The 13,036-nt window shown below is 47.1% G+C and overlaps 1 protein-coding gene across 1 annotated transcript in view; it reads left to right on the top strand.

Annotated features, from left to right (window-relative positions):
* The first annotated feature begins 1,245 nt into the window (after positions 1–1,245).
* Positions 1,246–13,036, top strand: part of LOC139696824 (tubulin polymerization-promoting protein homolog) — a 93,267-nt gene continuing 81,476 nt past the window's right edge. The window contains exon 1 of the mRNA XM_071595704.1: positions 1,246–1,661. The gene's annotated coding sequence lies outside the window, so the exon portion shown is untranslated. The remainder of the gene's footprint in view (positions 1,662–13,036) is intronic.

The following is a 13,036-nucleotide window of genomic DNA, read 5'->3' as shown; positions in this document are numbered from 1 at the left end:
GGAGGGCTTCTATATGTGAACACAATGAATCGGGGAAGGTATTAGTTGAGTGACCTATTTCTATCCCATAACTAGGCATTTATTCTCTATTCAGTGTTAATTCCCTCACCTCCGAAGGATTTTCTGTTTTACGTTCTTCTTAATTTGCTCTATTTATCGTTCCTTGAATGTTCCATTCTATTATGTTTCTAACTAATTCAATGTGCCTCAAGTTGTATCCCATCCATCCAATTCTTCTTCAGCGTAGAGTTCGCCTTACTGTCCTTTTCTCTTCTGCTCTTCTAAATACTTTCTCTTTCCTCAGTTTCTCTCTTCATTTCATTTTCAGCACTCTCCTATTTAGCGCCATGTTTGAAATGTTTTCATTCTTCGCTGGTCCACTTGTCCAATGTTACACACCTCTGATCCGTTGTGTCCATACAGACGTTGTAACAAACTGCTTCCTTGTTTGCAACCTCTGGACATATTAGTGGTTTCTTCTTCACGAACGCCTTCTAAGCTTGATCTATTCTTCGCTTGATGTCGCCTCTTCCATTCCTAAGTTATACTGCCCCCCAGTTAGATGAAGGATTCCAAATACAAGTATTATGGTTATCTTCTTGTTAATGCTCACAGTTCATTCGCGAAGTACTTGGCCCTTGGCATTCGGAGTTACTTGCAGGTCCTCTCGCGTTTCTGAAACTACCGCTATATATAGGGAGGATGTGGAAGTCCAGGGGTGGAGGGTTGGACTACTGACCGGAAGGCCCCTGGGTTCGATTCCCGGGGCCGCCCCTGAGCACCTTCAGCTTTGATATAATTCAGCAACCGGATCTTCCAAGGTAATCAGAGACGGCGCAGGGAAAGCATCTGGCCCGCCTTATCACCCCACTAATGAGTGAACCTCACACGCCGTTGTGCTTAAACCGACCCCCGGGTTGATAACTGTGTTTTTACATATGCACATGCATATGTAAAAATGCATTACATACATATGACGCCCGCATAGACAGTCACAGCGTGTGCACAAATATGTTCATTTTAGTGCATACACGAGAATTCATCCTGCTGTATCACGCCAAGACCTCTCTCTCTCAATGCGCGACGGAAGGGGTGTTGGGGGGGGGGGTGCGAAGGCACGTGTGTGTTTTGGCGCGCGCGCGCCAGCGGTCCAGACGTGGCGCATGCGCCCTGCCTTTGTTTTGGTTCCCGCAGCAGCGGTCGTCGAGCGTGTGGAGTCGGGAGCCGCCGCTCGCTGGCTGGGGCGCTGCCGTCTGTGTTCATTAGACTCCGAGAAAGGGGAGAGGCTCGAACCCTCGTCTCGCGCGTCCCGAAAATTCACATTCCGTGTTCCTCTTCTTCTTCCTCGAGTGAAAGAGAGAGAGAGGGAACGGAGAGCGCATTCTCTTGCCCCACAGCGCACTTCATTCGGCGTGCGAACGTAGTCACGCATCCCTCCATTTCCGCAAGGGGCGAGTGCGTGCGTGTGTGTGATTGGAGTCTTTTCCCCGCAGCGTGTCGGATATCTCGCGTCCCCGAGGAACGCGGGTCACGCCTCTGAGCGACCCCGCCTGCGAGGAGCGGCAGCACCTCTGAGCGCGCGCGTGTCCGGGAGGCGTGCCGGGAATCGCTCGATATCTCTCCGACCAGCAGGGTCCGGCCCCCGCCCACTCCCTCCCCAGGTGAGTGAGACCCCTGTCTTCCGCCGCTCGCGTGCTTCCTTCCTCCTCTGCCTTGCGCCCTTTGACCTTGCATTACCTCCCGTGCCCGCTCGGCTTACCCTCCCTTGGATGGCATTGGTGCATCCTCGCCTTGGCGAAACATTGAAGGATTTGATGACAAAATGAGGCGCTGTACGCATGCATTCTGTCGCCGATACTTAATTCAGATGCTGCTGGTTTCGAAGCTTAGGCGTGAATATTTTCATCCGAATTAAATTACAATGGCACCACTGCATTCAATTGTTCCTAGTTTCGTGAAGATGAACTTGCGCATCGTTGAGTGAAAAACCATCGGGGGATTTAGCTTCCTGCGAATGAGCAGCAAAGTGACAGCAGTGGAGGGATTCTTTGAATACGGAGACGGAAATGACGAGACCGAGAAATTCACGAAACACAGGGATGCCATCAACGCAAGTTTCAAGAAGCATTAACGTAATCTCTTATTTAAGATATGATGATGGTTATTGCTCATTTCATTCTGCAGAATTATGTTTCATATTTAACCCACTTGCAATTTGATAAACCGTTTTCATTCAACAGTCAATGTCCTGTGGGAATGACATTCAAAGTAGAATCTGAAAATATGTGTGCATCCTCGGCACGATGGTGATATTTTGGAATTCCGTATTGATTTCCGTAGATCGCTGTGTCGGGTGGGGGGGTACGACGTTGGGGGGGGGGTAAGCCGACCCCAACTCTCCTTCGGTGGGCTCTGCACCCTCGGTCTCTCACCCCCTAAAGGTGCAGCGTTCACTTGCGAAAGGAGAAAGAGACCAAAGGGAGAGTGGTCGAGTTCAAGCGGGTCTGCCCAGCCGTCGCTTCGGAGTGATTCTGGCATTCGAAGAGAGGTGGAAGATGTTGCCAAGTCGTGACGAATATTAAGATATGGAAAATGTAATGCTTTGGGAAACCTAATGCACTGATTTTAGGGTGAGACGTTATCTTTTAGCTTTCTGACGTTGCATAAATAGATTTATCATAAATCCGCAATGCCAGAAAATCTGGCATCTCGTAAATTTTTTAACCTCGACTTTAATTTTCAAACGTATTCGGTGTACTTGCGCAAAATTTAAAAAAATGCATAATTACCTTGATATTTTGTGTGAATTTGGCCTATGAACTATGTTGCATTTTGTTTTCAATTTCCCCAACTACTGCACGGCATTGCTCTTCTTGCAAATTGATGAAAATACCGAAAGTTCCAAATCGGAAAGGTCACTGGTTTTGGGACTACCGAGTCGGTCGCTTCGCTGGATGGCATTTAAGGCGTGGAGGTTGGCCCTTGATAGCAACCGCCGGCAGGCGCCGTATCGGGATGCACGCCGGTGCGGCGGGAGTTCCGCCGACCCTGCCCCCCCTTCTCCGGGGGTGGAAGATGTTGCGAAGTCGTGATGCGCAGACCCTCTCCGGGGCCCCGGCCCTTGAGGAGGGCTGCGCATCAATTTACACAACTACTGGCTAAACGTCGCAGGCGCGTTGGCAGCTTTCTTAAATGTGTGTGTACTCATTCCCAAGCACTCACGAATGTGTATCATCGTTGTAATAATTGATTTCGTCATGTATATTATTGTGATTCGACCGAGAGCATCTGCAGATGGAGTTGTTGCCCCAGTCGCGAGCCATTTGGTGCGCTGGGTCATTCGCTTGGATGATCGATCAGCCCCGTCCATGCCCCGACGCTGAACTGAGCGGCATGAATCGTGGGACAAGGGAAACGTGCTAAAAGTTGGGTGCAGAGAAATATAGATCAGTGTAAATGAAATAATAGAAAATATGTTTAAATAAATAGCAGTTAAAGTGTTTAGCTCAGCAAGTAGATATGTAAGGGGAGGTGTTCAATGGCCGACGTATTTATGAACCTACGCACGTACCATCGAAATCGGCTTCACGTGAATGTCCTTTGACCAACTGCCCAGTGGCCATCGGGAGGGCGGGAGCTATGCCGGCGTGGTCTCAAAGAAACCATGGCATGACCAGCCGTCCTTCACGCGAAAATAGTATATTTCAAAGTAATTTTTACAATAAAAAGTTTTTACTCCATCTTAATGTGACTGGTTTCGACGATTATGGCCATCGAACAGTTTCGTATTTTGTCATGGAATAACTCCAAGTTTTAAAAACGACCTAATAATTTTTCTGATGCGGAATTCCGCCACTTTCCGACGTCCCCGGCGAATACAAATATTTCCGGGGCGGCCAGGGGAGGGAGAGCTTGCCGATGACGAGGGGGCGTTTGAAGTTCACGAGCGCCCCGCCGACGAGAGAAGTGCGAGTGGGGGGGAGGGGTTGTGGCTGGACCATCCGTCGATGATTGAATGGCCGCGGAGGGAGGGTTCCGGCCGCCCGGCTGAAGCGGTCTCCTCTCGCGCGGGCGGTGGCGCCGCCGGAGTCGTCGGCCGGGCGCAGGGCCCTCTCCACCTTTTCGATTTTGGAGCGCGGGGTGGATGGGGTCTCGTCTATGAAAATAATCTTATTAGATAAATTTGAGGATTTTTAATATAATAGGTTAACCTTATTCACAGAGCAATTAAAATAAAATGGAGAGAAAGGAAAATAGACTAGTGTGCAAGGGCCGATGGGAGAAATTGGGGTCGCTGAGCGGCAAAGGAGGAATGGTGGGGGGGGGGTGCTGATAACGTAGGGCGAGGCATTGGAAAGAAAAGGCACCGTGGATGGAGTGAGGAGGTAGAGAGAGAGAGAGAGAGAGAGCTAAGGAAAGAGTTATTGAAATTCGAAGTTTGGGATTTAAGGGTATTTAGTGTCATATAATCATGACTTAAAAGCGTACAGACGTGTATATTGCCCAGGCCCATCGGAAACTTACCCTTAGAATACTCATAATATATTCAAAGAAAAAACCCAGACTTTTGCATTGTTCTTTGGAAATCTCTTGATGCTTGAGTCGATGCCGAAGCCAGAGTCCCATTGGACGTGCAAGCAAGTATGTAAAGCTAGCGAGGTTGGGGACCTGCAAGAACCACTTTCGACTCTCCCCCTCCACTCAAATCAGTTTAGGATTCTTTTGACAACCACCCCAACCATTAGATATAAAATTTGAAGACATGACTCGAATGATATCCCTTAAAGCGTGTAAAATGGTTGAGTTTTGTGACCTATTGGATAGAACGGGCGCTTGCACTTTGGAATCAGCACGTGCTATACCACCATGGTACCTACGATGCAGAGCCTTGGTATTTCTCTGCAGAAAGAAACGTGTACGAAAAAGTGCTGAATGAATTGCACGTACGCGATGTCGCAGCATAGTGAATAGGCCCGGGGGTATTTCTACGGGATGAAAATCCTCAGCCCACGAATCGTCGTCCTATGGAATGGAGAAGGTTTGGGCTGCTTCGAAGAAATTTCACATTTCGTTTAAGGCGTGAACTTCCTATTTCACCTAATATCATCTACTTTTACATTATTGTCCTCTTCTTCCTGATTTCTTCAGGTGTATCTAGTTTGCTAGATTACTTCTTTGTTTGCAAGAGGGGATAGGCATTTTTGGAAATGACCCGTCTTGCACACACGCACAGCGCGGGCCACATTTCTCCGCGTACTGCGCGCGTCAGCTGTGGATGTGGCACCCCCGCACACGCACTTCGCCAGTGGACTTCAGGGTATTTCAGACGTGGGGTGCGGAAACTTTCTTCTTGCTCCATAAACTTATTGTTATTAGGTAATCTACCGGTTAAGGTAGGTTAACCACCATATAAATATCTTGTTTCTCCTAACAAAATACAACCCAACATTCAACTCTACATCAAGTCCCTCTTCATCTCCGAGTACTTCCTTCCTCCCTTTATCCCGTCCAACATCCCTGTCCTGATTCTCCCCTCTATTACAGTCTTCAACATCCCACTGCCGGTCAGTACCCCCTTCATCCACTTTTCCTGCCTCCGTAGGATTTCTCCCAACAAACCCCTCTCTTCGCCCACCATACCAAGTACTTCCTCATTTGTTTTCTTCTCTGCCTATTTCACCTTCTCCATTCTTATCCATACCCACATTTCAAAAGCCTCCAGTCTACGTCTATCCTCCTGCTTCAATGACCACATTTCCGCGCCGTACATAACTACTCTCCGCATAAAAGTTTTTACGAACCTTTTCTTAACATCCTTACTCAAAGTCCCTGTCATCAACTCCCTCCTCCTTGTGAAAGCCTCTTTGCCTAGCGCAATTCTTCTCCTTACGTCCCTACTACTTTGACCGTGTTGGTCCAAAACACTACCGAGATACGTAAACTGTTCCACCTGCTCTAGTTTTTCCCCACCTATTTTAATGTTTAGCTTAGCCTTTTTCTTTCTGGAAAATCGCATAACCTTTGTATTACGTATTTTGTTTCTCATCCCATATAATATCTAATTCACTCAGCAGTGCTTTTATACCCCTTGGCTAACTGACAAATCAGAGCTGCTTGCCCCGCAATTCCTTCCAAGAAGCCCATTCTCCCCCTCGCTCTCTCCCGCATCCTCCCGTCTAACGCGGCCTCGTCAACTTGCCACCCGTCTCTTTTTACACTCCTCCGCCCTCTTCGGATTTGCCCAGCACGACTTCCTCTCCCACCACCACCACTCTCTCGCTGGCCTTCCTTCTCGCGTTCGTCCTATCCCCGTCCGCATCTTTAAGACCTCTCGCCTGCATTCATTTCATTCAGCCCAACACGAGGTTTCGGAGCTGCTCTCATTGACGGGCCTTCCCCTCCGCCAGGGCCTGCTTGCGTGCTCTCCGATTCAGCTCGTCCCCGTCCGCGCTATCGATTCCCTCCGTTCCCCTAAAAATGGGGTTTTCCACGGCAGCCACCCTACACTGCCCCTTTTCCCTACCCCCCGCCCCCAAGGTAGCCGGGCCGTCACAGCGCACGCACAGTCCATGAGGCTCAAGGGTGGCAAAACCCCCTCCCCCCTCTCCCCCCCAAGCGCGTCCCCATCCCCCTGCCGTTGACACGGAATCCGATCTGGAATGCGCTCGTCCCGCGACGTTTCGACTTCGGTGTGTTGGGCTTCCCGACACGCCTGCTCGGCGTCGCGGTGGTGGCGCCAGGCGCGAAAGCATTACGCCGAGGATTTAATCTTCGCGGTGGTTTTACCAAAAAAATTAAAGCCTCTCCTAACCATTACCCATCAACACTTATAGCATCCAACTCATTACCGGCCTTTCCGTGACACTCGCATATCAACGCATCTCCACGTTGGCGAGTTGGAATCCATCGTGACTCGCCCTGCGCGGGTGACACAGCTATATGCGTGCGTGTGTGCGCGCGATTCGAGTCATCGCCAAAGAATAAGGAGGGTTTGAAGTATGACGCCGAAACGGTGATGAAGAAGTTGACTCGAGTCCCGACTTCGCCTTCACCTGCGAAACCGTGGCTAATATTTCGCTCAATGTTTCATTACGATATTTACTCGGGATGTTTGATCTTTGGATGGGTTGGATTAGAGTAACACGCGACATCGGCGTCATGTTTTATTTGTAAACAAGTTGTACGACTGTTCCCACGTCAACATTAATGCTTGCTAAGAGCCCACACTGAGAGCGAATCCTCATCTCATCACTTATGACCGATTGCGAGAGCGATATTTAGCCGGGATTCATACGAGAACCCGAGGGTTGAACCTTGACGTGCGTCTGTAGGAAGACTTTCATCTCTGAGAGAAACAGTTGCGGGCGATCCTACAAGGTTTGGAATCCATGGATGAATTTCAATGCGCTCGACGGAATCGACAATGGTAACCTTCAGGTCGGTCAGCTATGCCATTTACATGGCTACGTAATTGCGCAATGTCATTATACGAGGGTCATCCGGAAAGTAGTACCCGTTCGTGCCGCATGAAGTGCTGACGACGCGAGTAGCCGCTGGACGAGGTCAGATAGCTTCAGTGGCTTGTCTGCCTTCTCTGAGCCAAGTTGCGTGACGCTAGCATTGCCTGTGTTGTTTCTGTGATTGTTTACAATGTTTAAAAAAATTGAGAACGCCGCCAGTTGTGAAGTGAGGACAGTGATTAAATTCCTCAATGCAAGAAACGTTCGCCCATGTGATATTCATCGCCAATTAAAGGAGGTGTATGGAGACAATGTAATGGACGAGTCGTCTGTTCGGCGGTGGTGTCGCAACTTCAACATGGGGAGGGGGAACACACACGACGATGAGCGTTCGGAGAGACCGTCTGTCATTACAGACCAACTGGTGAGCTCAGTTGACGAATTCGTGAGGAACGATCGGCGCGTCACAATTGATGACATCTGTGAGCATTTTCCCAATGTTTCTCGAACAATTGTTCATGAAATTGTTAAACACCATCTGCATTATGCAAAAATTTGTGCAAGATGGGTCCCTCGCGTATCTCAATGAGCTGGCGGCGAAGGACTATGCAGCAGGAATACAGAAACTTGTCACACGTTATGACAAATGCCTTAATTTGCTTGGAGATTATGTTGAGAAGTAGTTTAAAGTATCCTCTTTCAAATAAAATTTTTTATGTTTGTTAATATTTACTTTTGTGTCTTTATTTCACGAACGGGTACTACTTTCCGGATGACCCTCGTACCTGTACACTTGGACATGGTACCAGGTTCGAGTGGGAGCATGTGGAACGGTCTTCAGGTATTCGCATGAAGGAGAGGGAGCGACCTTCAGGCATGCTGAAAGTGTAAATAAAAATGATAAAAACCTTATTTGCCGCCTGCGATGCCTTCCACGACTTTCTTTTAACGAGAGACGGACGCTCTCCCGAAGTCGCCAGGACTTCGGGAGTCTAGACAACACCAGGACATGGCGGGTGTGACGCGAGTGCCGGGGTGACGATGATGCGCCCCCCTGATTGGCTGGGCCTCCGCCACGTCCCGCGCCATTTCCGTTTGGTGCACAAGCCACGGCGAAAAAATGCTTTGTGATTTGTCGTGGCATTGCTAGTTCGATAGGCATGTCGATAGCGTGAAACTATGAGGCATTTCTGTAAATATTATTAATTGCCGGAAACCTGAAAATGAATCCAAACCGTGCCAATTACACTGGAGAGGGTCGAGCGATGACGGCGACACAATAAAGCCCTCGACACGAGTCGGGTCCGATTGTAACGGTGATGTGTACAAGTTTTAAGGATTTAATTATCTCATTAGCTCCCAATTAATTTTGATCGTGAATGTGCCAGAAGGCGACAGCTGACGATGCCTGCGTTGGAATCAGCGTCTTTATTTGGCATTGGCCAATGCGTTTGCCTTTTAAGTGGACAATGTATGCCTTCACCACTTCTCATTCCATTCAGATTCTCATAACTGAAGTGACTCGTCCCAGCGACAGGACTGAGTGTTTACTTCAACTGCGAAGACATTTGGTGCCGTAGAATCCAATAGTGGGAATGGTATCTGCTTTGACTCTGGACTTTAGCAGTGGACCCAAGTTTCGTCTGTGGTCACTAACCGGAGCAGAAAATCCTGTTGATTGAAACGGGTCATACATTGATCGTAAATTTCCATTCTGATGCATTTGTGATCCTGCGTCGAGAGTCGCGGCACTCATCTAGCGGATGGGTTTCTCATATCCAATGATTCCACTGTGATAAGCCCGTTCAGATGACATCCTTACTGCTTCCGCGATTTCTCGCACTTCCAGCCGGCCATCCTCCATGACCATTTTATGCACTTTTTCCATGATTTCAGGGGCAGTGGTACATTTTGGCCGACCATTACGCGGATCATCATCTAAGCTGTCCCGGTCACTCTTGAACTCGTTTGTCCGCTTGGCAACAGTTGCATATGAATCAGTAGAGTCCCCCAGAGTTTTATGAAAGTCGGCATGAATTTCCTTTGCTTTCCTACCTTTCTTTACGAAGTACTTAATCAATGTTCAATTTTCAACTTTTTCCATCTTCACAAATTACTAGACGGGAACGACAACAGAAAGGCGTCCGCACCACAGATCTCTTCTCTCCAAAGCACTGACGCGTCACGAGTTTACTCATTACAAGGATTACCTTTATCCACGCGGGAAACTCGTTGCGCTAGAGTTCACATCTGGTGGTGATTCCGTGATCCTTTCTAACTACATCATATGAATGAATAAGTACGCGGGGGTTTAATGGTAGGCAACGGTAACAGTGGGTTGTTCCTCTCGGCACTGCCGCCCTCGTCTTCGTCTCTTGCGTGTGACTGCGCACTTTGAGCACTCGCAGGTTCATCGGGGCCATCACCCCAGCCGCAGACATGCCTGCGTGTAGCATGACCCGGAGTGTTCGTCCGGACGACCGTCCCTGCGGTCGCTTCGATGGACCGACCGACCCCAATGGTGGCCGAGGCCGCCATTTATTGGATTCCTCGGGGGGCCCCAAGTGTGATTGCTGAGATTTTGTACGCTTAAAAAGAACGGTTGTCAATGGCCTTCATCACACCCTGCCTGTCGACCATTAGGAAGTCTTTCCTCGCACGCAGGCAGTTTGGAGATCTTTTTTAGACCTCTCGCTAGCATTCCTATCGGAAAACTATAGCCTCAAATAGAACGTCCGATGAGAATTCTCGGCCTACTCCAAAAATACATATTCCTGAATTTGACGGAATCCGAACATAACTCCCTCCCCCCTGTTCGTGAGGAACTGCCCCTGGAGGACACAGTGGCAATGTGTATCGGATGGGCGTCCGTAAATATTCCACATCCAGCGATTCAAAGAATGAACCATTTGAACAAGTTTTCATAATTGTAACTTCAATGGGGGAAACGGGGAACATACTCAAGTCTCACGCACTGCACAGGCAGGTCGGAGATTAATGTCATAATTAGAGAGAAATGTCTCTCTACAGTCGAAGGCATCGAATCATAGGATCGCTTTATCTCTTGCACAGCTTTAGTTTGAAGGACAGAAGTCGGTTTAAGTGATCGCTAAATGTAAGAGGATGACTGAAGGACTTGAGGAGGATGAAGATTGGAGCGTAAGCGCACGTGACTCGGTCATAACACGTGGCCGTGGCAAAATACGACTCATGTTCATCTTTGAAATTCTTCAATTATCTACAAGTAAGTGAGCGCGATGAGCAACAGAGCAATAGTAGGGTTTTCCCGGAAGCCTTAAGGAATGGAAAGTATTTTTTCTATGATTGGAGGGAGGCGGCGGCATTTCAGCGAACGAGTCACAGGAGTTCCGTTTCGTCTCTCGCGATATCACCGCCGTCAAATTCCACGCATCATCGCATTGAGATCAATTCTTTCGCCGCCTAAACTGTTCTTTTTTCCTTTCCACGGCTAATCTATTCCTCTCCTAGTAATGTTCAGCCATCGAGTCGTGGCGATGGTTTAAAGATGTTGACACAATAGTGCACATCTGCCTCCTGGCATATTCACTCGTGAATTAGTTCTGGTCGAGGGTTTGGAGACACTTCATTCCTAAAGGGAACATCCTTCATCACCTCATTCAGCCAGAGGGCACTGGGCTTGGTGTGCTGGGAGCGCACGCCAGCCAGACGTCGTCTGTCGACGCGAGGGGGGGCCACCGCATCGCCTAGAGATGCGTTTCACCTTCACTATTCGACAGCGAGACTATTTCTTACGTTTCGCAATCGAGTAATGTTCCCAAGTGAGATACAGACGCCCGCGTCTGCGCTTGGATCTCTTCGGCAGGAATCGCCGCTTGACCCCCGCACTCTACCCCGCTCCCGGAGACCTCGCTCTCAGCTGCCTCCTCACTGCTTTTGAGACATGCTGTGTGTCGCGGGTAGTTGACTAATATTTAGGCGAGCTTTTAGTACTAAAGGTGTCTTTTGAGATTACCTTAGCATCAATTATCTATTTTTCGTACAAAATTACATACTGTCGGAACGTTTTAATTTTTCATGGCTTTATTATATTTTGGGTTTTTTCGATGTAGTGAGGCGATGCCTCCCTTGGCCAAGGTTTGGCGAACGCCCCACTCGTATGATTACCCAGTTGCATGGATATATTCTTATCATGGCATTACTAGATGCTTACACTCTCCAAACACAGCATTACGTTTGAAGGTTATTTTCCTATTAGATACCTATTTTAGATACCAATTTGATTCTCTTAACGAATAAATAAAGAGGCATCCAATCACGGGAAAATACGCGCGAATAGGAATGAAAACGGAATAACATGAAAAGATGATATTCTTATCCATTAAATGAAGCACCAAACAAAGAAATATGTGCTTACCCCTACATCACAAATATCTGAATCGAATATCTTGATAAAATAAAGTTATGGGAAAAACTAAAACTACGTCAATTCGGAAGACGCCGAGTTTCTCCTGAGAAAAGTTCAACCTTTTCCCGCATCGCGTCAGGCCTCCGTTAGTAGTAATACTTTACCCTCTCAGAGAAAAATCCGAATATGCATACGTATCCCTCTCCCTGACCCACATACTATATGCATACGTATCCCTCCCGCCACGGCAAGCATTCTTCCGCTGGTTTATTCATTTATTTTTTCTATACTCTGCAAGCCACCGCCTGGGTGTGTCGCAGGGGGTCATTACACACCAGACTAACTTTGACCCAAATACGATCCTACCGCGGGCGAACAATGGTATTATGATCCCTTATCGTTCGTGGAAAAAGTGATATCTTAAATCTCCGATGGTGGTCTGAAAAGTTTCCGACCTCAGAAAATTTCAGAAAAAATGTCTTGTATCTTGTTAGTTCGGAAACTTTTCTGACCACCCTCGCATCTATTCTACACTTAATCTCTCTAATTTAAATTAATATGATCTCTCCTATCCTAGTACGATGGGGGTAATAATACATTTTCAGCATCACTGCCAAAGAGACACCCAAATTCATTTCCAAGAGCTACAATATGTTGCCGGTTGCCGCGCTTCATGCACTTGGAATTATGGGTTGCAATATAGAATATAATAAAATAGAAACAATTTTATTGCTCTGGGAGTAAAGTCCCTTGGAGAAGAATACATGTTACATGAGGTTACCAATGGAGTAAAACAGGTTAACATAATGCATATAATAATGTAACTAAACCAGTCACAAAACACAGTATCACATCAGTTGAGCGAAACATGTAGCACAATGCATATATATATATACACACATATATATAGATATATATTTATATATTTGTGTAATATAAAAATAAATAAATAAATATATAAATATATATATATATATATATATATATATATATATATATATATATATATTTTTTTTTTTTTTTTGCGTCGCCGAAGAGCGTTCCATTTCGAAGATATATATATATATATATAAATATATATATATAATAAAGACGCATCCAATCACGGGAAAATACGCGCGAATAGGAATGAAAACAGAATAACATGAAAAGATGATATTCTTATCCATTAAATGAAGCGCCAAACAAA

The sequence above is a fragment of the Hetaerina americana genome, unplaced genomic scaffold, assembly GCF_022747635.1.
Source record: "Hetaerina americana unplaced genomic scaffold, ioHetAmer1.1.p SCAF_7, whole genome shotgun sequence".
Taxonomy (NCBI): Eukaryota; Metazoa; Arthropoda; class Insecta; order Odonata; family Calopterygidae; genus Hetaerina; species Hetaerina americana.
Note: the sequence above shows the minus strand (reverse complement) of the source record. Positions and strands in the feature narration are given on the sequence as shown.